The sequence below is a fragment of the Amblyraja radiata genome, chromosome 7, assembly GCF_010909765.2.
Source record: "Amblyraja radiata isolate CabotCenter1 chromosome 7, sAmbRad1.1.pri, whole genome shotgun sequence".
Classification (NCBI taxonomy): Eukaryota; Metazoa; Chordata; class Chondrichthyes; order Rajiformes; family Rajidae; genus Amblyraja; species Amblyraja radiata.
Window position 1 is genome coordinate 51,184,616 of NC_045962.1, and position 26,975 is coordinate 51,211,590.

Below are 26,975 nucleotides of genomic sequence, written 5' to 3' on the forward strand. Positions count from 1 at the left end.
TTTAATGTGGTGTCTTACTTTTATTGGTGTGCTGCAAAAAAATCTGAATTTCCCTGAGAAAGGGATTAATAAAGTATCTATCTATCTATCTATCTATCTATCTATCTATCTATCTATCTACCATGAATAGTTTAGTTTGGAGATGCAGCATGGAAACAGGCATTTTGTCCCATCGAGTCCGCACCGACCATTGGTCACCTGTTCTCACTAATTCTATGCTATCCTACTTTTTTAGGGCCAGTTTTACAGAAGTCAATTAACCTACAAGCCGGTGCATCATTGGGATTTAGGAGGAAACTGGAGCATCCGGAGGAAACCCACACGATCACAGGGACAATGTGCAAATTCCACACAGACAGCACCCGAGGTCAGGATTGAACCTGGGACTTTGGCGCTGTGAGGCTGTAGGAAATCTGCCTCATACATGACTCCAAATGTACAATAATCTGGTTGTCTCGTCACACCCCTCTGAAATGAAGCAGCAAGTCACTGCATTGAATCAAACTTGCATTGACACAAGATTTAAAATAGATGTTACATATAGCATCAACCTCAGTATCAAGTTTGAAGATGGCTAAGTGCAACCAACCTTGCAAAGATTCCCAACATAATTTAGAACATGCCCACTCGGAGATGTGTCCCATGGACAAGCGACAAGTGATCGGATTCTCTGCATTATAACCTGCTCCCAAAGTCCAAAAATCCCTCACAAATATGGGCAAAACAATTTGCTGCTAATTGTCACCTACTGCCCTCCATTAGCTGAGGTGGCAGCATTGTGGCACAGCTAGTAGAATTGTTGCCTCATTGCTCCAGAGACGGGGCTTCAATCCTGACCTCTGGTCTGCGAAGTTGCACGCTCATATTATGAATGTGGGTTTCCTCTCGCATCCCAAATTCTACGGGCACTGTGAAATGCTCTTAATATATAGTTTGGTGGTAGAATCTGGAGGGAGTTCATGCGAATGTGGAACGAAAAAAATATGGGAGAAAAATGTAGAATTAGTGTAAATAGATGGTTGATCAGCATGGAATCCATGAACTGCAGGGCTTGTTTGTGTACTGTATCTCTCAATGGTCATAAGGGATTGGAGTGGAATTAGGCCATTCAGCCCATCAAATATACTCCACCATTCCATCATGGCTGATTATCTCTCCTTCCTAATCCCATTCTCCTGACTTCTCCCCTTAATCTCTGACACCTGTACTAATCGAGAATCCATCTATCTCTACCTTAAAAATATCCACTGATTTGGCCTCCACAGCCTTCTGTGGCAAATAATTCCACAGATTCACCACCCTCTGACTAAATAAAAATTTCATCTCTTTCCTAAAAGAACATCCTTTCATTCTGAGGCTATGACCTCTCGTCCTGGACTCTCCCACTAGTGGAAACATCCTCTCCACATCCACTATATTCAAGCTTTTCACTATTCTGTATGTTTCAATGATGTCCCCCCCCTCATTCTTCTAAACTCCAGCAAGTACAGGCCCAGTGCTGACAAACGCTGACCATAGGTTACATAGAAACATAGAAAATAGGTGCAGGAGGAGGCCATTCGGCCCTTCGAGCAGCACCGCCATTCATTGTGATCATGGCTGATCAGCCCCAATCAATAACCCGTGCCTGCCTTCTCCCCATATCCCTTGACTCCACTGGCCCCTAGAGCTCTATCTAACTCTCTCTTAAATCCATCCAGTGACTTGGCCTCCACTGCCCTCTGTGGCAGTGGAGGCCAAGGTTAACCTACTCATTCCTGGGATCAGTGACTAATTAGTGCACCTTCATTTAAATGTCATGGGAAAAGAACAGAGTGTTAGAACGATAAAGTTTATTCTGGTTGGAAGTCTTCAGCATATTTGGTAGTTGAGCTCTTGTGATAAAGGTAAGACTGGAGCAGTTGTAGCCGTCTTCAGGATCTGAGGATCAAATCCAGTATTTCCTGTTCTTGATTATAATGTGCGGTTTTGTGTTCATTTTCATTTGAAAATACATATGTAAATGTCTTTTGCCATTTTACCATATTAAAAACGAAAGGTGATCTTTGTGTAAAGGCTACAACATTCCAGTAATTAACTTTGTCTCTTGGGAGCATCACACTGTTCATGTTATCATGGGATAATGTAGCAACGAGCTGTACTTCCACTTGAGGGCAATATCTTACCAGAACAACTGTCACATGATTTGTCATTAATACTAGTTAACTATTAATATCACTAACAACTCATCAAATTACAAGTTCAGAACAAAATCACATTCCTGGTGGTAGTAGTATGCACCATGTGCATATAATTGTCAGAGCAGCTTTAAGTGCAGCAATAACCAGGAGGGTCTCACTTCAAAGGCTGAAAGCCACCCATAGGAAATAAGGAACAATTGGCAGGAAGTTTGCAGACTTGCACTTCAGTTTGGAGAAGTGCACAAACGAGAAAATAGATTTAAAGAGTAGCCAAAATCTGCAGTGTGTCATACAGAACCTGTGTGATGCCTCGGGGGATGTGGTATGAAGGTTGCAGCTGGAGAAAGGCCCCCACATTCAGAAATCTGAATGTTCCTGAAGCATGCTTCCTCAGGAGATGGTCTTATCACAGGCCTGGAAAATGTTGATAATAGCAAGAGATTGGAAACAGAGCAGGGATCCGAAGGTAAAATTGGCTTTCAACATTTAATGGTCACGACAAAGACAGCTAATGAAAGGGAAACCACAGTAAGGAGCAGCCCCAGAAACCAATGTTTCCAGAGAAGGGGAAGAGTACAGAGATGTGCGAAAAATCCTTCCACCATCAGGGCATTTCCTGACTGTGATGGAATACTGAGTTATGTATCCGCTCTATTATTTTCCACCATTGCTACATTCTGGCTGCCAACTACTTCCCTAGGCTACTTCAATAGCACATCCCAAATCTGCAACCTCTCCAACCAAATGTACAAGCAGCAGGTACATAAAGTCACCACTACTTGCAAGCTTCCCTCCAAGTCACACACCATTCTGATTTACAATTATAATCCTGTTTTACCTCACCTTTGGATTAAAATCCTGAAATGCCCTACCCAATTATGCAGTGGGAGTACGTTCACTAGGAGTGGTTCCATTTAGGGAGGGATAATAAATCTTGGTCTTGTCAGTGATGCTCACATTCCACGAATCATACCCCTTTTCTATTAAGCATCATTGATTCCAATGGCCTATCTGCAGTCGCTTTTAACTCTCCAAAGTATCTGATTTGGTACCCATAATTTCTGCAACTGAATGTTTGAATCTAACCAATTTTGTTTTACTATATCACACATAATAATACTAATAATACAATAGTAATATCAACCAATCATGTTTCTATCTCTGATGCAGTAAGTGGCTACAAAATGTCTCCTACAAAATCCTCTGTGACTAGTGACTGTGATGTATCCTTGCTGTGTCTCCGGCCTATGACAAGGTTTATCACGTCATTCTATCTAACACTTCTCCTCTGTTGACCAACATAGCAATTCAAATCATACCCACTTGCTGTTACAGTTCACTCATCACTTAATGTAACAGTGGCAGTATTTGATGGGTCAGCATTGCAAATGAACCAACGATTTTTATTTGGTTATTAATGGGACTCGCAAGGTGATCTTCACTACAAAAGGGCAGGTCATCAAAAATAGCAGATAGAGCCATTATTGAACAAGGAAGATGTGTGAGCCGGGCATTCGTGGATCAATAGCTATATGTCATCAATCAATTGATACTGCAGTTAATTAGTTCCTGTGGTCATAATCTAAGCAGGAAACCTATCAGGAAAGTATAAGCCCAAAGAGGATTTATTCAAAGAGGGGAGATCTTGATTTATATTTGCAATTGTAACTGAATTACATCCTCACTCGGTAGCTTAGGACATTGCACACACCGTATTAAAGAGATGATACTCTGTTTCTTACGGTCTTATTCAATTAAATTATTAATACACTATTTTGAAATTGACAATACCAATCAGTGCTCAAGCTAACTGACTCATATTTTCCCTATGTCTGGTTATAGAAAGTGTCCGGCTTAATTTCAGTGACATGTGCCAGACTCAAACCTCATACGTTGCTGCACTCAGCTGCTGATCTGTTTACAATGTCGGCAGTAGTTGTGCACGTAGGCACAAACGACATCGGGAAGAGGAGGAAGGGGGTTCTGCAATGTGAGTTCAGAGAGTTAAGGGCCTGTCCCACCAGCATGCAATAGCATGCGTCTAGCGCGACCAAACATGGTCGCTTGAGGCGTACGGCCGCGCGGGGCCGGTCCCACTTCGAACCGTGGAGGCGTATGGAGTTGAATAGCTATATGTCATCAATTGGATACAGTGATAATTAGTTCTTGCGGTGATAATCTAACCAGGAAACCTATCACCCACTCCATGCCCTGAAGGTGATCAAGAGCAGCATCTTCAGTCAGAGGCTGATTGCACCAATGTGCAAAACTGAGAGACATAGGAAGTCCTGTTTACCAGCTGCTATAAGATTATATAATGCGCATAAATAACTGCACTTTTTTTTAAATTAATTGTATTTTAACTTGTATTTTAACTTGTTAAGTATGGAAGCCACTTGAGGAAATGTGTGGTGTTATGTCTGTCTTGAAGCTGTCGTGGCACTGTAATTTCCTGAAAAGGATTATTAAAGGTATAATCTAATCTAATCTAATCTATCAGGAAAGTATAAACCCAAAGAGGATTTATTCAAAGAGGAGAGATCTTGATTTATTCAAAGAGGAGAGGCGTATTGAAAAGCAGGACTTCAAGGGTGGTTATCTCTGGATTGCTTCCAGTACCTCGTGCTAGTGAGGACAGGAACAGTTAGATAGGGGATCTGAATGTGTGGCTGAGGGGTTGGTGCAGGGAGCAAGGATTTAGATTTATAGACCACTGGGACCACTATGACCTCTCGTCCTGGACTCTCCCATTAGTGGAAACATCTTTTTTATATATATATTTTTTAATTATTTATTTCGAACAGAATAAAAGAATAAAAAGCAAGTGTGAAACAGCATACAAAAAACAAAACAAAAATATTTATAAAGTGTCATAAACAATATCTATAAATAAATTAAATCGTATGTGTCCGAAAAGGAGCAGGAAGAAGCCAAAGCTTAAAATTCCCACCCCTTATTCAACTGCTTGTAATTATCTTATACAAATTTAGCAGCTATATGTACACCATATGTACACCAGCCACTATATGTACACCAAATTATTTACATTTATACACCAATCAAATATTTACAAAGCCATACAAAAAAGAAAAAGAAAAAACCCTCATTCTATACAGTATCTTAGTCATATATAAAACCCATCACTCTATAATCACCCTTCCCAATACAATCAGCATAACAAATATCCCACTCACAATCACCTATCCTCATCCCAATATCCTTTTAAACAAGTGTTTTTGTACATCTCCACAACCACTCTATCCAAGGTTGTCACTATTCTGTATGTTTCAATGAGGTCCCCCCCTCATTCTTCTAAACTCCAGCAAGTACAGGCCCAGTGTCCGGCTTAATTTCAGTGACATGTGCCAGACTCAAACCTCATACGTTGCTGCACTCAGCTGCTGATCTGTTTACAATGTCGGCAGTAGTTGTGCACGTAGGCACAAACGACATCGGGAAGAGGAGGAAGGGGGTTCTGCAACGCGAGTTCAGAGTTAAGGGCCTGTCCCACCAGCATGCAATTGCATGCGTCTAGCGCGACCAAACGTGGTCACTTGAGGCGTACGGCTGCACGGGGCCGGTCCCACTTCGAACCGTGGAGGCGTATGGAGTTGAATAGCTAGATGTCATCAATCAATTGGATACAGTGGTTAATTAGTTCCTGCGGTGATAATCTAACCAGGAAACCTGTCAGGAAAGTATAAGCCCAAAGAGGATTTATTCATAGAGGAGAGATCTTGATTTATTCAAAGAGGAGAGGCGTATTGAAAAGCAGGACTTCAAGGGTGGTTATCTCTGGATTGCTTCCAGTACCTCGTGCTAGTGAGGACAGGAACAGTTAGATAGGGGATCTGAATGTGTGGCTGAGGGGCTGGTGCAGGGAGCAAGGATTTAGATTTATCGACCACTGGGATCTCTTCTGGGGTAGGGGTGACCTGTACAAAAGGGACAGGTTACACCTTAACTGGAGGTGGACCGACTAGTGGGGTACCGGAAGGCTCAGTGCTGGGACCCCAGCTATTTACAATATATATTAATGATTTGGACGAGGGACTTGAATGCAACATCTCCAGGTTTGCGGATGACACAAAGCTGGGGGGCAGTGTTAGCTGTGAGGAGGATGCTAGGAGGCTGCAAGGTGACTTGGATAGGCTGGGTGAGTGGGCAAATGCATGGCAGATGCAGTATACTGTGGATAAATGTGAGGTTATCCACTTTGGTGGCAAAAACAGGAAAGTAGGCTATTATCTAAATGGTGGCCTATTAGGAAAAGGGGAGATGCAACGAGACCTGGGTGTCATGGTACAGTCATTGAAAGTAGGTATGCAGGTGCAGCAGGCAGTGAAGAAAGCGAATGGTATGTTAGCATTCATAGCAAAAGGATTTGAGTATATGAGCAGGGTGGTTCTACTGCAGTTGTACAGGGTCTTGGTGAGACCACACCTGGAGTATTGTGTACAGTTTTGGTCTCCTAATCTGAGGAAAGACATTCTTGCCATAGAGGGGGGACAGAGAAGGTTCACCAGACTGATTCCTGGGATGTCAGGACTTTCATATGAAGAAAGACTGGATAGACTCGGCTTGTACTAGCTAGAATTTAGAAGATTGAGGGGGGTTCTTATAGAAACTTACAAAATTCTTAAGGGGTTGGACAGGCTAGATGCAGGAAGATTGTTCCCGATGTTGGGGAAGTCCAGGACAAGGAGTCAGTTTAAGGATAAAGGGGAAATCCTTTAGGACCGAGATGAGAAAAACATTTTTCACACAGAGAGTGGTGAATCTCTGGAACTCTCTGCCACAGAAGGTAGTTGAGGCCAGTTCATTGGCTATATTTAAGAGGGAGTTAGATGTGGCCCTTGTGGCTAAAGGGATCAGGGGGTATGGAGAGAAGGCAGGTACAGGATACTGAGTTGGATGATCAGCCATGATCATATTGAATGGCGGTTCTTGGTTCTTGGTTACTTGATCCTCCAAAATATTCCAACTGGAATTTAAACTGGAGGTGGTGAAGGGAGGGATTAAGCCAGAAAGGGTTATTGGGAAGAAAGTGCTACTTTAAATTTAGTTGCATCTGGTTGGGTAACTATAGTTTGGTGGAGATTATTCCATGCTTTAATTGTGCGTGGGAAGAACGAATTGCTGTACACATCTGTCTTTGTAGCTGGGATCACGAATGCGCTCGTCTGCTCCTAATGGGTTTGGGTTTGGTGTAGGTCTTGTGATCTATGTCTAGCTGACCATTTAACATTTTGTAAAAACAGGTCAAACGGTGAGCTTCACGTCTGTCTTGGAGAGGGTTCCACCCCAGAGAATTCAGAAGTTTGGTGACACTCGCTTCTCTCTTAGGTGTTAGTAACAAATCGAGCGGCCTGTCTTTGGACACGTTCGATGGATGAAATGTTTTTATCTGTGTATGGGTCCCAAGCTGCAACTGCGTAGTCCAAATGAGGTCTAACGAGGGTGAAATACAGCTTCTCCTTGACAGAAGCTGAACAATGATGAAAGTTGCGCCTCAGGAAGTTTAGGACACCTGTTGCTTTCACTGTTGCATGATGAGTCTGACCATTCCAACGCAGATCATTCTGCAATTTGATGCCAAGATACTTGGTTTGTTTGGATTCTTCAAGGGTGACACCAAGTATGTTGTAGGATGTGACGCCTGGATTCCTCTTTCTGGTGACGCGCATGGTTTCACATTTGGAAGGGTTGAACTGCATGCCCCATTGTTGTGACCACTCGAGCATAGTATCGAGATCCTTTTGGAGAGCATCTTCATCATCAGTTGACTTAATTGGACGGTACAGCAAACAATCATCAGCGAATAGTCTGGTCGTACTTGCGACTTTTTCATGGATGTCATTTATGTAAAGCAAAAATAGGTGTGGGCCAAGTACTGTGCAGGCTCGAAGGACCGAATGGCCTACTCCTGCACCTATTTTCTACGTTTCTATGTAAAGGGCATAGGTTCAAGGTGAGAGGGGATGGATTTAAAGTGGAACTGAGGGAACAAGTTTTTTCACACAGAGTGCAGTGGATATGTGAAACGAGCTGCCAGAGAAAGTGGTTGAGGTAGATGCAATAACAACATTTATAAGACATTTTGACAGGTACAGGGATGGGAATGAGTTGGAAGGATATGGGGTACCTGCATGCAAATGGGACTAGCTTAGATAGGCATCTTGGTTAGTAGGGATAAGTTGAGCCAAAGAGCCTGTTTCTGTGCAGTATAACTTTATGACTCTAAGTTAGCAAGCAACCAGAAGCTCAGGGTCACCATTACAAACTGAATAAGTGTTCTGCAAAGACATTGTCCAATCTGCATTTGTCTTCCTCGTTTTAGAATAGACCCCATGTGAGCACTAAGTGCAATACACTAGATGGAAGAATTGTTGCTGCAGCTGGCAGGACTGTTTTGACCTTTGGATGGTGGGAAGAGAAGAGGTGAAAGGACAAATGTTGCAACCCCTGCAGTTGCATGAGAACCTGCTTTGAAAAGGTGAGACGTTATAGAGGTGGATGAGTGAACCAGGAAGTTGCAGCAATAACTGTCCCATTAGAATGCTGAAAGGGGGGCATGGGGTGTGGGGAGAAGTGTTGGTGATAACATGGCTAATGGCGAAATCTAATTGAAGGTGGAGGCCATTACAGAGGTTGAATGTGGAGACTAATGTGGTGGAGAATGAGGTCAATAGGAATCCTATCCTGACTCTGGCTGAGAGGATAGAGGGTGAAAGAAAGTAAAAGTGCAGGAAATAGTGATGAGGTTGAGAGCTCTGTTAACCAAGGTAGAATGGAAGCCACAGTTAAAGATAATGAAAGATGTCACAGAAGAAGTGATGTAATGTGAAAATCCTCATAATCAGAATACCTGTAGATAGAATAGACAGGGAAACTGGGAGCAAGTTGCAGGTTCACAAAAGGCGGGCTGGAAGGAGGTTGAGATAGCTGTGGGTGTCTGTGGATTTCCAATGGATACTATTTACTGTTAGATCCCCCTGAGATGGACATAAGGAAGTCAGGTATGAATGTTGTGAAAGTGTTGGCAGGGTGTAAATCGACAGCCTGGGAAATTATAGTTTTGAGTTCTGTACAAGTGCTGGTAGCAGCACCAACACAGTAATCATAAAAAAGCTGAGGAGGAGGGCCTGAATTGGTCTGAAACAAAGACTGTTCTATGTATCCAGACAGACATGACTTAGCCCATGTGTTTCCATAATGATACATTTGATTTGAAGACGAGTTGAAGTTGTTCAATGGGAGAATGAATTTAGCTGGTCAACAGCTCTTGAATTCTAATACTCAGTCACGATCTCTCTTCCTCTGTTTATTCCTCTGACATCACAGCACCCCCCCCCCCCCCCCCCCCCCCCCATTCCATTCCCTCCCAAGATTTCACCATTCTAATTTTCACCTGTTAGATCTCGAACTATGAATCCTAACCTGAGGATAACTCTTCCTAACTCTTCCCCCGTGTCATAAGGTTAAAAGGAATAGGGGTAAAATTAGGCAATTCGGCCAATCAAGTCCACTCCGCCATTCAATCATCATCATCATCTATCTCTCCCTCCTAACCCCATTCTCCTGCCTTCTCCCCATAACCTCTGACACCTGTACTAATCAAGAATCTATCTATTTCTGCCTTCAAAATATACACTGACTTGGCCCATATCAACAAATTCCATGCCCAGCATGACAAGAGCACTCCTTCTTCTGCCTTCAGCTCTATGCTCATTTCTTTGGTCACGGGCTTTATCCAGTCTGTGGATCTTTTCTCCAGTTTCCAGAATCCCCTTTTCACCCGGTATCTTCCATTCCACCAATTATCCTCTTGGTGACAAAGGCAATGCTGTTGTGATTTGGTAAATTGTTTCCGTTCTAGATACCTCCTTAAATGCTTTTCAGACCATGAACCCACCACTAGCCATCAAACCATTGTCTCTCCCATTACTGAACATATTTCATCGGGAGATCTTCCCTCTACAGCCTTAACAGCTGGTAGCCTGCCAAATCCATATTGTCTATTTCTCTTCCTCTCCAAGATCCTTAACCAGTTCTGCTCTGCCATTGCTTCAGTCAGGTCTTGCCTCACAGAACCTATTTCTTCCTATCTGGACTCTGTCCTTTCTCTCCTTCTCCAGTTCCTTCTCCTTTACATACATGGCACGTGACAATCTCCACACCCTGGCAGTGTTTATTCCTTAAACTTAGGCACAACCAGTCCATCTCTCCCATCATATTCTTCACTCTCACTGCTGCTAAACAAAGAACATAGAACAGCACATGACAGGCATAGCCTTTCGGCCCCCAATGTCTGTGCCTAAAATATCAAGTTAAACTAATCTCATCTGTTTGCACACAATCAATATTACTCTATTCCCTGAATTATTCCCTCCATGTGCTTATCTAAAACCTTTTAAAATGCCACTATTGTGTTCACTACCAGCTCTGGCAGCCTGTTCCAGGCATCCCCAACTTGGTGTAAAAGAAAAATTGCCCCATACATTTCCTTTAGGTTTTCCCTCTCTGACAAAGCTATTTCCTCTAGTTTTCGCATTTCCATCCCAGGTAAAAACATTCTCACTGTCTACTCTATCTATGCCTTTCATAATTTTACATACTTCCATCAGATTTTTCGTCAATCTCCGAAGCTCCAGAGAAAACAATCCAAGTTTGTCCAACTTCTCCTTACAGCTAATGTGCTCTAATTCAGGCAGCATTCAGGTAAACCTCTTCTCCATCCTCTCCAGTGTTCGATTTGTAAATTATGATTATTTGTCAATTGTGATTAAGGGTCGTCAACCTGAAACATTAAGCTTCCTTTTCCACAGATGCTGTCCAATAAAACCTGACAATTTTGCCTTTTTCCCGATTTTTTTTGTTCATAGTTCAATGTTCCAACGTCTGCAAGTTTTTGACTTCCATTTATTGTCGGGTTAGATTGTCCGAACCCTCTCTTCGATCTAAACGCGGAACCAAACAGGACACAGAAATAAAAGTGAAAGGTACTGCACACACTCAGCAGGCCAGACAGCGTCTGAGGGGAAATAAACAAAGTTTGCGCCTCAGTTGTGTGAGAACTGCAGATGCTAGAGTAACTCAGCGGGCCAGGCAGCATCTCTGGAGAGAAGGAAGAGGTGACATTCCAACCCGAAACGTTTACCCACTCCTTCTCTCCAGAGATGCTTGTGTTCATCTTCGCGTCTCATGCGATTTACCGTACATCGGATCGTTTATGGGAGGGAGGGAGGTTACAGGACTGGTCATGTCCTGGGTACATCCATCGGCTGCAGCCTAGGGTCTCTAACCCCGCGCCCTCCACTGGCTGGCAACCGCCGGACGCGCGCTCACAGGTCCGGTTTCTTTCCCCTTCCCCCAAGTGCAAATCAGAAGCGGATCGGTACCAGGGACCCCTGAGTGGCTGTCCGGATTCCTGGCGCTACCACGGCTTCTCGTCCACTCGAGCCCACTACTGACCCGGGGTGGCTAATGGCTGCGGCCTCAACTATCCTCGTCCCGGTGCTCAGACGTCAAACGGCGGCCACACGGAAGTGGAGGGAAGTATTTTCTAGTGGGACCGGCATGGTCTTCCGGCAGCGGCCTGTCGTACGGCCGGAGCCAGGGAACGGGTTGGCAAAGGGGACGCTGGCTAGTCGTGTATCCGCTGCCGCGGCTGGTGGCAGGCAGAGGGTCGCCGGCTCGGGCCGGAATGGTGCATGAGCGTCTGGTGCGTTCTGCGGCGGGGGGAAGACGAGGTAGGCCGGAGAGCGCGGTTCCCAACCTCTAACCGGTGTCAGGAGACGGGCGGACAGTCGCACGGCACCGGCGTCTGCCCGACTCGCGGCGATGGATAACCACTGCCAAGGGCACCAGGGGGGCCGGGTCTGGGTTGCAGTACTGGTCTCCTCGTTGCGCCAGCGGTCACATCACCCGGTCCTCGTTTTATTCTTGCTCATTGTTTTCTGTCCGTTAACCGACACTGGGATTACCGGCACGTCGTCGTCAATCTACTTTCGTTCAGTAACCCCTCGCGTGGCACCTGCTCTAATGCCCTTTCAAAATCCAAATGCACCCCAGCTCTTTGTCGGTCCTGTTCCTTCTTACCTCAAAAAACGTGTCATATTTGTCAAAACAATTCCTCATTCCTCTTCATGTTGACAATTCCTCTTCAATCCTCTGCACAATTCCATTGTTGTTTTCTAAATGTTCTGCTATCTTTTAAATTATGGATTTTAACATTTTCTTGCTACTTCTATCAGACCAATTGGTCTGTCATTCTCAACTCCCTCCAATCTTTTATGGTGGGAATGTGTTTGCTACCTTCCTGTGTATGTGAAACATTCCTATAGCCATTGTTTTGAAAGCCTTGCGATACAGATACTCAGGTCCAAGGTATTTTAATGTTCAGTTGTGTTAACTTTTTGAGATCATTTAAAATCATTTATTTCTTATTTCTTTCCCTCTGTGTCTATGGCTCTATTTTGGGGGTGGGGGTTTGGGGGGGGGGGGGCGATTATTTTGTACCTGCAATGAAAAGACTGGAAAATTCATTTTTTTGCAGTGTAATTTCTCCTGTCCAAGTCTGTAAAAGATCCACATTAACCATGGCTAATACTTTCCTCCTTATACCTATAGAAGTATTAATAAACTATTTTTGAATTTCTTGCTAGATTACTCTTATGTTCTACTTTCCTTTTCCTTATCTAACACTTTAGAACTCTTTTTGTGAATTCTGAAACTTTCCCAATAGTCAAACAATGTTATAAGCCATTCCTTTGATTTCATAACATATTGAAATTAGGTTGTTGACTGGTTAGAATGCAATTACTTTTAGGCTTTTATTTTGTTGTAAATTATTCTTTAAATGGTAGCTGTTGTTTATCTACTGTCATCCTTTTAATATAGTTTCCCAATCTTCTATAACCAACATCTTCATGTTAACCTTGATAGTTTGCTTTGTTTAGATTTAAGATCCTGGTTTTGAATTAAACCAAATCACTTTAAATGTTCAGATCAAATTATTATATAATTTCTTTCCATAGTAGTCTTTTGATACAGGATTATTAATAAATCTTTCATATTGCAGAATTCAAGATTAAAATAACCTGTTCTATGATTGACTCTTTAACATAATAATCAGGAAAACCATCTTGAAAACAGTCCATGAGTTATATCTTTATAGTGCCACTTTTGTTTACGTTGTCTATACATAAAGTCTCTTCAAATCACTGTTACCATGTGACGTGCTGCTTATTTCTCAGTGCATGTTTTGCCTTGTGTTACGACTGTTGATAACTCCTGCCCCTTACTGTTCCTTAATTTTACCTAAATGATTCTATTTATTGACCCAGAGCCAAAATCAATTCTTTCTACTGACTTTATCCCATCTTTTATTGTCAGAACTACTTTTCTTCCTGGTAATAACTTTTTGTCTTTTATTTTTTCTGTCTTTTAGCTTTTCTCCTTTTTTCTGACTTTTGGTCTGACTTGGTGCATATAAAGAATGAGTCACAACATATGTACTCATAGTCGATGAGACTAAAAATCTTATTTTGCCCTTTGTTCAAATCCAAATATTTTCAGTACAAAATACAATAAACACTAGCTTGATTATATTGCATTCATGCAAATATTGAAGAATACGACATAAGTGTCCATAACAACATGCTGAGGTACTGTGTACGAGAGTATTTAACATACAATACGCTTAATGTTGAAACAAGTTAGCTTTGGAGGGGTTATATTTTTAAAACCTGAAAGCAAGCAAAATAAAGATATTTGAGAACAAGACTGGTCAGAGGTGGGATTTGTCCTGTAGGATGTGTGCAATGCCTGGAATATAATGTAAACTGGAACGGAAAGTTGAGCGGTCTAAGAGTTCCTAAAATGTAACCAGCATCAATTTCTAGAGCAGTAAGTTTTTGGCCCAAAGAGGAATGGGGTGTTGCTACAATGATCTGCGTCTTGTAATTGAGAAGGCTCAAGGACACCAATTTTTTTCCATAGGGTTACATTTAGTAGGTAATGATCATATCAGAAAATTATGTTAATTGTATAGAAATAATCCAGCTTGAAAAGGAGTGCAGGAGCAGAGCGATCTGACGGTATGTCGTTAAAATGGCACTGAAGGATGAGAAAGTGGAAAATAATGCAAGCACTGTTCTGGACTTTTATCTGCCCCCTCAAACTCTTTGGCACTGTGCAAGTCCCAGTCAATATTGGGGAAGTTATAGTCACCCACTAAGACAACTCGGTGTTGCTTTGGTATCATCCTGTGATCTGTCTGCATAACTATTCACTATTCCTCTATGTCCTCCTTGATATTGGAGGGCCTATAGAAGAATCCCATTAGAGTGTTTGCTCCTTTCTTATTTTTAAACTGTACCCATATCGCCTCAGCAGACATACATTCCAGTATGTCTTCTCTAAGTGACAGTCTCCCTGATTAGTAGAGCAATTCCTCCAACTCTTTTCCCTCCCTCTCTATGACGTATGAAGTATCAAAACCCCGAAACATTGAGCTGTCAGTTGTGTCCCCTTCTTAGCCATCTTTTCGCAATGGCCAAAACATCATAGTCCCAACACTGATCCAGGCTCTAAGTTCATTTGTTATGCCCACAATACTCCTCGCATTGAAATAAACACACATCAGCCCATCAACTTCAGCATATTCCTTCACTTCTTCCTGTCTGTCCTACCTTTGAGACTTGCAGTTCCCAATCTCTAAATTCCAATCTCTTCTTCCAGTTTCTCTCCTACTACTCCGGTTTCCACACCCCTGCCTCGGAACAGGCAGCATCTCTGGAGAATGGGTGACTTTTTGGGTCGAGACCCTTCTTGCGTCTTCCCTGCAAGGATCCTTTTGTCCCCTTCCAGTTCAGGTGCAACTTGCCCTTCTTGTACAGGTCACCTTTGCCTGCAAATTGACTAAAATTCTGAAATACTGCCCCCGTGCCAATTCCTGAACCGTGCATTCATCAGTCCCATCTTCCTATTCCTACCCTCACCAGCATGTGCCACCAGGAGTAATCCAGATATCACTGCCCTTGAGGTCCTACTTTTTAATCTTTTGCCTATCTCTCTGTATTCACTCCGCAGGACCTCATCCCGTTTCTTACTTATGTAATTTGTGGCAACGTACACAATGAATTCCAGGTGCTCATGCTTGTCCTTGAGAATTTTCTGCAGCTGCTCCGAGACATTCTGGACCCTGGCACTAGAGGGGCAACACACCATCCCGGAGTCTTGTTTACTGCCTCAGAATCTCTTGCCTGTTCTAACTGATCAGTTTCCGGTCACTGTGGCTTTGTCTGACTTTTCCCTTCCCTCACAGAGCCAGGTCTGCTCCACAGATGTGATTGTTGTTGTTGTTGCTGCTGCTGCTGCTCTCCCCTGGTCGGATATCCCACCAAACACTATCCAAAGGAACATACTTGAGGAGAATGTCCCTGGGAGATTCCTGCACAGTCTGCCTACTCCTTTTCTCGGTGGTCACCCATCTGCTTTCTGCCTGTACCTTAGGCGTGACCATCTCACTGTAACACTCTCACACCCCCAGAGAATCCTGAGGTCGTCCAGCTGCAGTGCCGTCAATAAGGAGCTGCAGTTGAACGCACTTCCTGCAGGTGTAGTCCTTAGGGGCGCTGGAACTCTCCCTGACTTCAACATCCTACATGAGGAGCCTTCCACTATCCCATCTGCCATCTCCACTGCACAAAGTCCAAGGAAGGATTACACACAAAAATAATTTGTACTTTAACATTAACCAATAATTTACTGTAAGGCAATGTATTTTGCTCTTGATACTATGTTGAATGCAGGAACAATATTATTAATGTTTATAGCTTTAGCTCCAGCAATTTCTAAAGGTTTTGTGATTGTCAAATACGGCTTGTGCTTTGGTTTTCATATTTGAGGCTAATTAATGCTGTGGATTTAGTAATTCATGTGGTGACAATGTTGGTGTGTGGATGTCATGCAATCTGATCAGTACTGTGGATTTAGAAATGCAAGGGTGGTAAGTGTTGTGGATTGAATGCCACAAACATAGGTTCTGCCATTGAGCACTGCAAGCAGCTTTAGGGTGGGCATTGAGCTCTGTGAGTCGGGTCAGTGGCAGCAATTCAGCACTCCTGCCCGGCCATAGGTTTTGCCGATTTGGTCTTAAAGCAACACCAGTGTTATGGTCTTGCCATGGTAATCACTATGGTTTCCGTAGATTTAGTAATGCAAGCTATTTTTGTAATGTTTTTTGATTAGATATGCAGAGATTGCCTGTACATTTGTTACTTGGTGCTGTGCAACAGAACGGATATGTACAATGGTTTCAGGGATGATTTTTGTGCAAAGAGGAAAGCCAGCGAGATCGCATCCCCCCCCCCCCCCATATATTTATTATGTAGATCTATTTATTGTATAGGAGACTGATGTATGATTGCTGCCACAGAATTGTGTTATGGTGCCACGGAATTGTGCTTTGGGTTATTGATATAAATCTCCTGAACGTCTTTATACACAACTGTTTTAAATTTGGAAAATTCTCAACTATTACCAATGAGAAAAATATCTGCTAGACACAAAATGCTGGAGCAATTCAGCGGATATCTGTTTTACTTGCGTGGTTTTCTGAATGTGGAGATCTGTATGCAGTGAAAGTATCTTGGTTCAGTTCTGCTCACTTTTAAAGACCTTTTAGAATATTGTGTATGCAAAAATATACAAACATTAACATAGACTATTGCAAAGAAATGAATAGCTGATATAAGTGGAATGCGATGTTTAGAATGTGAGCCAATATTTATGAACTTAACAAAGCTAATCTTATTAAAACCTTGAAAATATAAGACATAATAAGTCAGACTTTCTAATAGTGACTGGAGGTTATTGGATGAAAATGACGGCACAGACTGAAATTGTCATTCAAAACTCTCTGTTGAATCCTAAATGTCATGTTATACAGACATATCAGCAATGATACTTAGCTCCAGGATACAGCCTTTCTTCTGTGTGCAGAATTAATAATTTCTAATTAATGCAACAGAGAAGGTTTTTGTACAGCAATAAATGAGTTGCTCAGGGACTTTTGAGTAAGATTAATATTTTGTGTTCCACCAATGCAAGCAATAATTCCATTGTTTGCAGTTGACGAGCTACAATTGAATATAGGGAAATAACAAATGACAATCTTACCAACGTCATCAGATGGAGATGATTTGGCTGAGGACGTCTAGGTCTTGCAATTCCTGTCGAATTTATTTTGGATTACCATTCCTAAAACATTTATGAGGTGACTCAAGGTAAATAGATACAATTAAACTATTTCCCACCGCTTCCTCCACTTTCTAGTCCTTTACTAGAAGACAGCCTTATTCAACATTAGTAGACCTGGAGGAAAGTAGCGACATGAATGGGCCATGACTATCTTGCATCAAAACAGTGTGAGTGGGCTCCCTTTATCATGTAAGTGGATAGGCAGTTCTGTAGTTGGGGTGTGTAAGGGCGGAGATTTATGTTAGGTGAGAATGGGTGTCTTGGTTTTATTGGGAAGAAGAGTGGATGCGAGTCAATGTGGATGCGAGTTTCCAATCAAAAAAAATAAAATTATGCAAGATGGATATAACCTATTCTTTCAGAGGGCAGCTAGTGGGATGGTACCTAGTTTTGTCAGGAAGGGCATTCTTTTGGGTGGAAACATCATGTCAGTGTTCTCTTTTCTGACAGACTAATTGTTGGGAAGTTCTAATCGAGAGGAGCATGATGGGAATTTCTGATCAAAAGAAAGTATGGTGGGAATATTCTGATGGAGAGGAGCTTTAGAATCATAACATTTTAAAATTATTAAGGCACAAAGACTTTTGTCTATCAAGTTTATGCCATTTCTTGTGTAAGAAAGAACTGCAGATGCTGGTTTAAATTGAAGGTAGACACAAAATGCTGGAGTAACTCAACGGGACAGGCAGCATCTCTGGAGAGAAGGAATCGGTGATGTTTTGGGCCGAGACCCTTCTTCAATCTGAAGAAGGGTCTCGTCCTGAAACGTCACACATTCCTTTTGTGCCATCTCTTTACAGTACAATATTGTTAATCCTATTCCCCTTCTCTCTTGATAGTTTTGCAATCAATCTTTGGCGCACAGGGATTGGCGATAGCTTTCAATGTTTCTACTTTTTATAGGCAATGAGCTCTAGATCATAACCAGTTTGCATATTAAAGAAAAAACTTCTCTCACACCTACCTTTTTCTTTAAGTTTGAGTACTTTAACACATCTACAAAAGCAGGCAACTTCTTTCTACCTTTTCTAAGCCAGTCATAATTTTGTATACTGCTATTGAATCTCATCTCAAATATTTTTAGTTTAGTTTTGAGATACAGCACGGAAACAGGGTCTTCGGCTCACCAAGTCCACATCGACCAGCGATCCCCGCAAGTTACACCATCCTACACCCTAGGGACAATTTACACTTATACCAAGCCAATTTACCTACAAACCTCTATGTCTTTGGATTGTGGGAGGAAACCGAAGTTCCCGGAGAAAACCCATGCAGTCACGGGGAGAACGTACAGACTCCGTACAGATAGCACTAGAAGTCGGGATCGAACCCGGGTCTCCGGTACGACAAACGCTGTAAGGCAGCAACTCTACTGCGGCGCCACTGTACTGCCCTAAATTGTTATTATTATAAATTGAATATTGTTCAATCAAAGTTGAACACTAAGTATTTGAAAACGGCAATGAGCACCTGAAATGACCTCTGACCTTCTGAAACATGGTGGAGGTGTATCTCTCGGATGAAATGGTGACCTTATCCAGAAAGAGACAAGCATGCGAGGGGATGACTTAGTCATGAGCCTCTTCAAGAAAGGAGTTGGTCTGATAGTGATAATTACAGAGAGGTGTGCCTCTCTGCCATGGCCAAAGTCTTTGCAAGGATCCTCCTGAAATACTGCCTCCCAGAGGATGAGGAACTAGTTCCAGAGTTGCAATCAGAATTATATACCAAGACGTACAACTAACATGATCTTGAACATTTTTCCTAAATTTATCATGTGGTAAACTACAACATGACTTTTATTCATTTTGCAAATGCCTTTGACTTTGTCTGCCAAGAGATGAGAAGGGAATGGAGGGTTATGGTATGAGTGCAGGCAGGTGGGACTAAGGGAAAAAAAATTGTTCGGCTCGGACTTGTAGGGCCGAGATGGCCTGTTTCCGTGCTGTAATTGTTATATGGTTATATGGTTATAAGTGCGGAAAAAATGTAAAATAGTCACTCAACCTATCCATGTCCCTTTCTGGTTCCCTTATGCTCTCGCAACTTGCCTTCCTTATTTCCGTCATCAACAATCGTAGGACCTGGTCTTCGGGGGTAAGGGTTCAGTGTTTACTCAAGTTGGCAGTCCCATTAGAACGCCTAGTACTTGGACCATTATTTTGAAGAGCTTGCTTTTTTATTGGTGATTATAATATGGAGTCGGATGCTTCGGACAGCTGGGCAGGAGGGTGAGGAGGTTGCAGATACAATGGCTCTTGAGTTTTTGTCTGCACTACCATTGTGAGATGACTCATTTTGCTAAATATTTTGATACTCCTCCCCCACTCTAAGGTGATGTACTTGATTGAACAAATGGATTTGGCACTGGTTAAGCAATGGAACAATCTTTAAAACTGTGATCTTTATTGAATGTTAATTTGTTCATTGTTGTACGGGTTACAGCTTCACAGTTACAGAATCCTTGATTTAAGTGAAATTAATAACGTACCAATGGTTTGTATACAGATCTGTCATGTTGTGCTCTTGTTGTCTGTCAATGGCTCTTGTCTTTTTCTGTCTGGTTTATATAGTGCAGACATTTTTGGTGTATATTAAACTATATTAATTTATATTATTTAAAACCCAGTTTAGTGTTAGAAAAATCAATATTCATTCTGTTGAAAGACTGAATGGACTATATTATAATTCAATTAATCTCAACTAGGCGCATACTATATACAAAGATGTTTGTCAGCCATTTGCAAAACTGACAACTTGCTGTAATGAATGGTACCTCTTTGTGCAAGAAACAGTGATCAGTACAGTAAGGCTGGCAGGATTTGCTAAATTATCAATGTTTATTATCCTTTACTGATGGCACAGTGCCATCTGTTCCCTTGGTGAAGATAACCATTCTAACTAGCATATGAATTGCCTAGATAAAAATGCTGGAGAAACTCAGTGGGCGAGGCAGCATCTATGGATCAAGGAATAGGTGACGTTTCGGGTCGAGACCCTTCTTCAGACATGAATTGCCTTGTGTCTTTAATTCTCAAGGTGGTAGTTATCAGCAGTGAATATCAAGTAGGCTCTGTATTTCCTGCCAATGTAATTGATTTCTTACAGGTTTAGTGGTCAGGGACAGCATCAATGTCAAAATCAGTATGTTTACTCGGAGTGGGGCACTGTGTACATTAAAACATAATCATTGTAAGTTGCAATGCAAATTCATGCTCGCAAGGTATGAAAACTAAATTTTAGTGGTGATTTACAGAGAAAATCTAATATTTTATCGATTTAATTAAATTTATGCTTGTTGCTTGGACTGACTTTGTTTGTTTTGAATCTGAAGATGTAAGAAAAAGTGCGAAATAGATTTGCACGCCTATTGCTAGAATTGATCTGATCAGGGAAGATTAGATTGGCTGGGAATCTTTTTTAAAAAGTTAAGATTTGGAAGAGATGGGATCAAGCCATCTAAAATTATGAAGAGAGTTTGATAAGGTGAATGAGAGAAAACAAACCCTTTCCTCACAGGTGAGTCAAGAATATGGGAGCAACTCTAAAATGCTCAGGTAAAAACAATTTGGGAAGTAATTCATTGCATAAAGTGGTTAAATTGCAAACTTGCTGCCACATGTAGTGATTGAAATAAGGGGCACTTTTACAATTAACGAAAGGCTTGATTAATGGAGTGAGAAATTGAATGAAAATGCGAGATGTTTTAGTGAGAAAATGCTTCTGTGGATATAAATGTGGTGATACACCAGCTGAAAAAAATGCTCTGTTTCTAATTCCGCAGTTCTCTGAGTTTTGCAGCAATTCTTTGCCAGCAGTGCAGAATGCAAATCTGTTTTATAATGCAGTTAATGAGAACAAAATTGTACTGGTCATTCTGATTTGTGTTCGAGTTCATATTTAGCACACAATGTGACATAGCTTGTTGGAATATTCATCACCCTCATTTGATTATATGGGCATGGTGATTGCATCATTATTGTGCTAATAGGATGCCAGACAGATGACATGAGGTCAAGTTGATTTATTTTTATTATTCCCACTGTAGTTCCACCTGCATGTCTGGCCCTCTTGCCAGGGTAAAGAAGCAGGGTGACTAGGGTGAAAGGAGATGGTGGGAGAAATGAGTGTGCACCTGAGTTAGGGATATTGGAGAATTCGATATTCATACCTTTGAGTTAGAGGCTACCCAAGCAGAATATGATGTGCTGTTCTTCCAGATTGTGTGTGACATCACCCTGGCAATGGAGAAAGCCAAGGAAAGAACGGTCAGTATGGGAATGGGAGTTAAAATCGTTAGCAACTGAGAAGGTAGTTCCTCTCTTGCTCCCCTTTCCCCAGACAGAACAAAGATAGAGTTCCCTGGTCCTCACCTTTTGCCTATCAGTCTCCGCATCCAACACATCTTCATCCGTCATTTCCGCCACCTCCAAAGTGATCCCACCACCAGTCGCATCTTCACATCTCCACCCCTTTCTGCCTTCCGTAAAAACCACTCCCGAAACAACACCTTGGTACACTCATCCCTTCCCACCCAAACCACCCCTCGCAGATACTTTCCCCTGCAACCACAGGAGATGTAGCACCTGTACCTATACCCCCTCCCTTGCCACCATCCAGGGACCCCAGCAGTCTGTCCAAGTGAGACAGATGTTCACCTGCACTTCCTCTAATCTCATCTACTGCATCCGGTGTTCCCGACATGGGCTCTTATATCCAACCATCTGCCTATTAAAACCACCACTTGATTGTGTCTACCTATCGCCTACCATGCTTTACCCTGCCTCTCCTCTCATCCAGCTTACGTTCCATTCTTCCCATCCTGGCAATCGGTCTGAAGAAGGGTTCCGACCCAAAACGTCACCTATCCGTGTTCTCCAGCGATGCTGTCTGACCCGCTGAGTTCCTCCAACACTTTGTGTCCTCGTCTGTTTCTGTTGATTTTTTTCACCCTTTCAATTGGTAGAGTAAAACATGGTCCCAGGGGACATGTTGTGGTCTAAAGGGTATTACATGCTATATGTCAATATGCACTTAGAGTAATTATTTCAAGGTTAAATTAATATGGTCAAAATACTATTTTCAGAATCATTTGTGATGGGAGCTATACAAAAATGCCAGGACGATGTATTTATGAGTTAGTGAAATGCTAAGTAGATGCAGTCGGGGTATATGATCAAATGCATTTTGGTGGGAATAAGAAATGAAATTACACCTCATGTAATGACACTGGAGAAAGTTGTTGAACTGGAAGCAGAAAGCCATATTGTGTAATTTATTAAGCTTACTGCTCCAAGTACTGAATGCAACTGGGAATGTGCAATTGATGCTGGCATTGACAGCCATTCCTGTATTCCCAAGAATTACATTTTAATAAATGGTTCAACCATCTAAGCCCGAGAAGGTGCAGCTTAGATCATTGGAAGATGCAAGAGATGAAACAGCATAGGCTCCAGGAAAGGACAGATGCTTTGATAAAGCTTTTTCCTTGCATGCTATCTAGTCAGCAGAAAGACTATACATGATTACAATCAAGTCGTCCACAATGTACAGATGCAGGATAAAGGGAATAACGTTTAGCAAGATAAAATAAAGTAAGTCCAATTTAAACATAGTCCGAGGGTCCCTAATGTGGTAGATGGTCGGTCAGGACCGCTCTCTAGTTGGTGAGAGAACAGTTCAGTTGCCTGATAACAGCTGGGAAGAAACTGTCTCTGAATCTGGAAGGATGTGTTTTGCCTGATGGGAAAGGGGAGAAGTGAGTGTGTGAGGGGTGAGAATCATCCTTGATTATGCTGGTGGTCTTGCCTAGGCAAAGTGAAGTATAGATGGAGTCAATGTGTGGTGGACTGGGCTACGTCCAGAATTCTCTGCAATTTTCACTGTATACAAGAAAAGATAATTTCCTAACGTCGGGAAGATAAAGTCAGTTTGTGTGTAGAAGGTGTTCAATAAGTTGGTGATGAAAGGGGCTTGGAGAACCTTTGCATGCAGGAAGTTGATGGAGCTTAGATTTGCCCTACTGCTTGGTATTATTCAGAGACCACTGCATCAACTAAGGCAAAGCACAACAACGAGATTCCGAGAGTCCAGAGTAATAGGATTAATTTTATGTTCATTGTTGGGACAATGATCTAATTGGCCTTTCTCCATTCGGTAATCTTGTGTAGTGGGAAAAGGACTTTTTTTCTCTACCATTTCATGATCTCAGTTTGTTCCTAAACTATTTTGTAGTGGGCACTGATTTGTGTATAGCAAGCTTCCACAAATAGCATGATAATGGGTATCAAATCTATGTTTGGTTAGTTGGATATTGGCCAGCTTGCTGCCAATACTTCCCCGTCCCGCTTCAGAATGTTGTCACAGAATCTTTTATTTTCACTTAAGGTACCTATGCAATTGTTGAGCATTTTACTGCTTAAGTTTGGACGTTGAGTTAGTAAATACAAAGTGCATCTCCCATCAACGTCTATTAACCTGTAGAGGCAGTCACAGAAAGTTAGTTAAATGGGCAGATTTCAGAGGGGCAAAGTTTAATGGTGCAAGGGTTTCTGTGCTGTACTGTTCTATCTTCTAAGTTTATACTGCACAGAAACAGGTCCTGCTGACCATTAAGTACCCATCTATACTAATTCCTATTTGCAGCACTTATACTGTAGCATTCTGTCGTGATTGAAGTGCTCATCTGGATCCTACTTAATGTTGTGATGCATCTGACTTGTGCCACACTTGAGCAGTGTGTTCCAGATTCCATCCACCTTCTGGGTAAATAAAATCTGTCTCAAATGCCCTCTAAACCTTTTAGTCCTTACCCTAGACCTATGCCCTCTAGTTTTAGACACCTCTGCGATGGGGTAAAGATTTCTGCCAACTGCGGTATATATGCCAAAGATATTTTTGTATATCATGCCTTGGCCTCCAGGAACAGGCAATCAAGCCCAGTCAGTTTTCTCACTCCATCCAGGCAAAATCCTGGTGAATCACCTTTGCACCCTCTGGATATTTGGCTTGTACTAACAATTGGCTGCTCTGATATCCCGCAATGTTGACTGTTCAGGGGATTTCCCGTATCCTTTTTTATTTTGTGTAGGATGTCTGATGACCTACATTTTTATTGTGGTTGTACCAGTCACAAGTTCTCCAATGAGTTTTCAGTTTCTTTAATCAATTTATGCTGTCATGCGCTGATGGGTAAAACAGTTGGATGTCATTTACAGTTACATGCTTTTCGTTTGTAGGAAATGGTCATTTCCAGAAATTCAAGAAATAAAAACAATGAGCTGCAGATGTTCAGTGCTCTGCAGGTCACACAGAAGCTGTGGAGAGGGAATCCGAGTTCTGCAATGAATTTTCATCAGAACAAAGAAAAGTTAAAAATCAATCTTGCTTTCAGTTGCAATGCTGGGGTGGGGAAGAGAGAAGAAAGGGAATTTCCATGAAAGGTTCTGAAAGCAACATAGTGTATGATGCAATAACTGGTGCCAGCTCAGAGAGGGTGTAATTACAATGTAATTTTGCTCATCCCATCGTGGATGAGCAGATGATACGAAAGTGGGTGGTTTTGCAGATAGTGAAGATAGTTGTGAAAGATTGCAGCCGGATCTTGATCGATTGGCTAGGTGGGTTGAGGAATGGTTGATGGAATTTAATACAGAGAAATGTGAGCTGTTGCATTTTGGGAAGTCTAACATGGGCAGGATCTACAGTGAATCTTGTAGAGAGTGTTGTAGAGCAGAGGGATCTAGGAATGCAGGTGTATGGTTCCTTGAAGGTGGAGTCACAGGTAGATCGGATGGTCAAAAGGGCATTTGGCACATTGGGCTTCATCAGTCAGAGTATTAAGTAGTGAGTAGGGTCTCATCCCGAAACGTCACCCATTCCTTCTCTCCAGAGATGTTGCCAGTCCCGCTGAGTTACTCCATCTTTTTGTGTCTATCTTCTATTGAGTATAGAAGTTAGGAGGCCTTGTTACAGTTCTATAAGAGGTTGGTGAGGCATTTACAGTATTATGTTCAGTTCTGGGCACCATGTTGTAGGAAAGATGTTGTCAAGCTGGCAACGGTACAGAGACGATTTATGAGAATGTTGCCAGGACTAGATGGTCTGAGCTATGGGAGAGGTTGAGTCGACTGGGACTCTATTCCTATGCAGGAGGATGACGGTGATCTTATAGAGATGTATAAAATCATGAGAGGAATAGATCAGGTAGATCTACTGATCTGGAAAGATTGCATAGGTAGAGCAGCTGACACCTAGAGCAGCGGATGCAATAGATGAGGTTGGAGGAGGTGTAGGTGAACCTCTGCAGCACCTGGAAAGACTGCTTAGGTCCTTGGATGGAGTCAAGGGAGGAGGTAAAACAGCAAGTGTAGCATTTCCTGCGGTTGCAAGGGAAAGTAGAGACCGCTCCCTCCGTAACTCCATGGCCAATTCGTCCCTTCACACCCAAACCACCCTCTCCCCTGGTACTTTCCCTTGCAACCGCAGGAAATGCTACACTTGTCATTTTACCTCCTCCCTTGACTCCATCCAAGGACCTAAGCAGTCTTTCCAGGTGCGGCAGAGGTTCACCTGCATCTCCTCCAACCTCATCTATTGCATCCGCTGCTCTAGGTGTCAGCTGCTCTACATCGGTGAGACCAAGCATAGGCTTGGCGATCGCTTCGCCCAACATCTCCGCTCAGTTCGCAATAACCAACATGATCTCCTGGTGGCTCAGCACTTCAACGCCCCCTCCCATTCCGAATCTGACCTTTCTGTCCTGGGCCTCCTCCCTGGCCAGAGTGAGTCCCACCGTAACTTGGAGGAGCAGCTCCTCATATTTTGCTTGGGTAGTTTACACCCTAGCGGTATGAACATTGACTTCTCCAATTTCAGGCAGTTCTCTCCCTCTTTCCCCTCCCCTTCCCAGCTCTCCCACAACCCACTGTCTCCGCCTCTTCCTTTCTTCTTCCCGCAACCCCCACATCAGTCTGAAGAAGGGTCTCGACCCGAAACGTCACCTATTCCTTCGCTCCATAGATGCTGCCTCACTCACTGAGTTTCTCCAGCATTTTTGTCTACGTTCGATTTTTCCAGCATCTGCAGTTCTTTCTTAAACATAATAGGAATCTCAGGTAACTTTTTCACACAAAGGGCGGTAGGTGTATGGAACAAGCTGCCAGAGAGGGTAGTTGAAGCATGGATTATCCAAACATTTAAGAAACAGTCAGACAGGTACATGGATAGGGTACATGGATAGGACAGGTTTGGAGGGATATGGACCAAACGCGGGCAGGTGGGACTAGGGTAGGTGGGACATGTTTGACGGTGTGGGCACATTTGGTCAAAGGGCCTATTTCCACACTGTATCACTCTGTGACTCTGTGTGGTCTGTGCTCATTGCAGACTTTGCTCCCTCTACCTTTGTTCAATTTCCCTTGATTTCAGCCCCTCCCATTACTCGCAAGTTAAAACATTCTCGGTTTAAAACTTTTTCTTGTTCTGATGAAAAATTATTATTTTGAAAAATGGACTCTCCCTTCAGGT

General features: G+C 42.5%; 1 protein-coding gene across 5 annotated transcripts in view; it reads left to right on the forward strand.

The window, feature by feature from the left end:
* The first annotated feature begins 11,551 nt into the window (after positions 1-11,551).
* The window catches only part of ube2f (ubiquitin conjugating enzyme E2 F (putative)), a 108,490-nt gene continuing 93,066 nt past the window's right edge, over positions 11,552-26,975 (forward strand). The window contains exons 1-2 of one of the 5 annotated variants that reach the window (XM_033024476.1): positions 11,560-11,738; positions 25,736-25,741. The gene's annotated coding sequence lies outside the window, so the exon portion shown is untranslated. Of the gene's footprint in view, positions 11,933-25,735; positions 25,742-26,975 lie in introns of all 5 variants that reach the window. The other 4 variants (XM_033024477.1, XM_033024478.1, XM_033024474.1 and 1 more) reach the window with 4 other exon arrangements.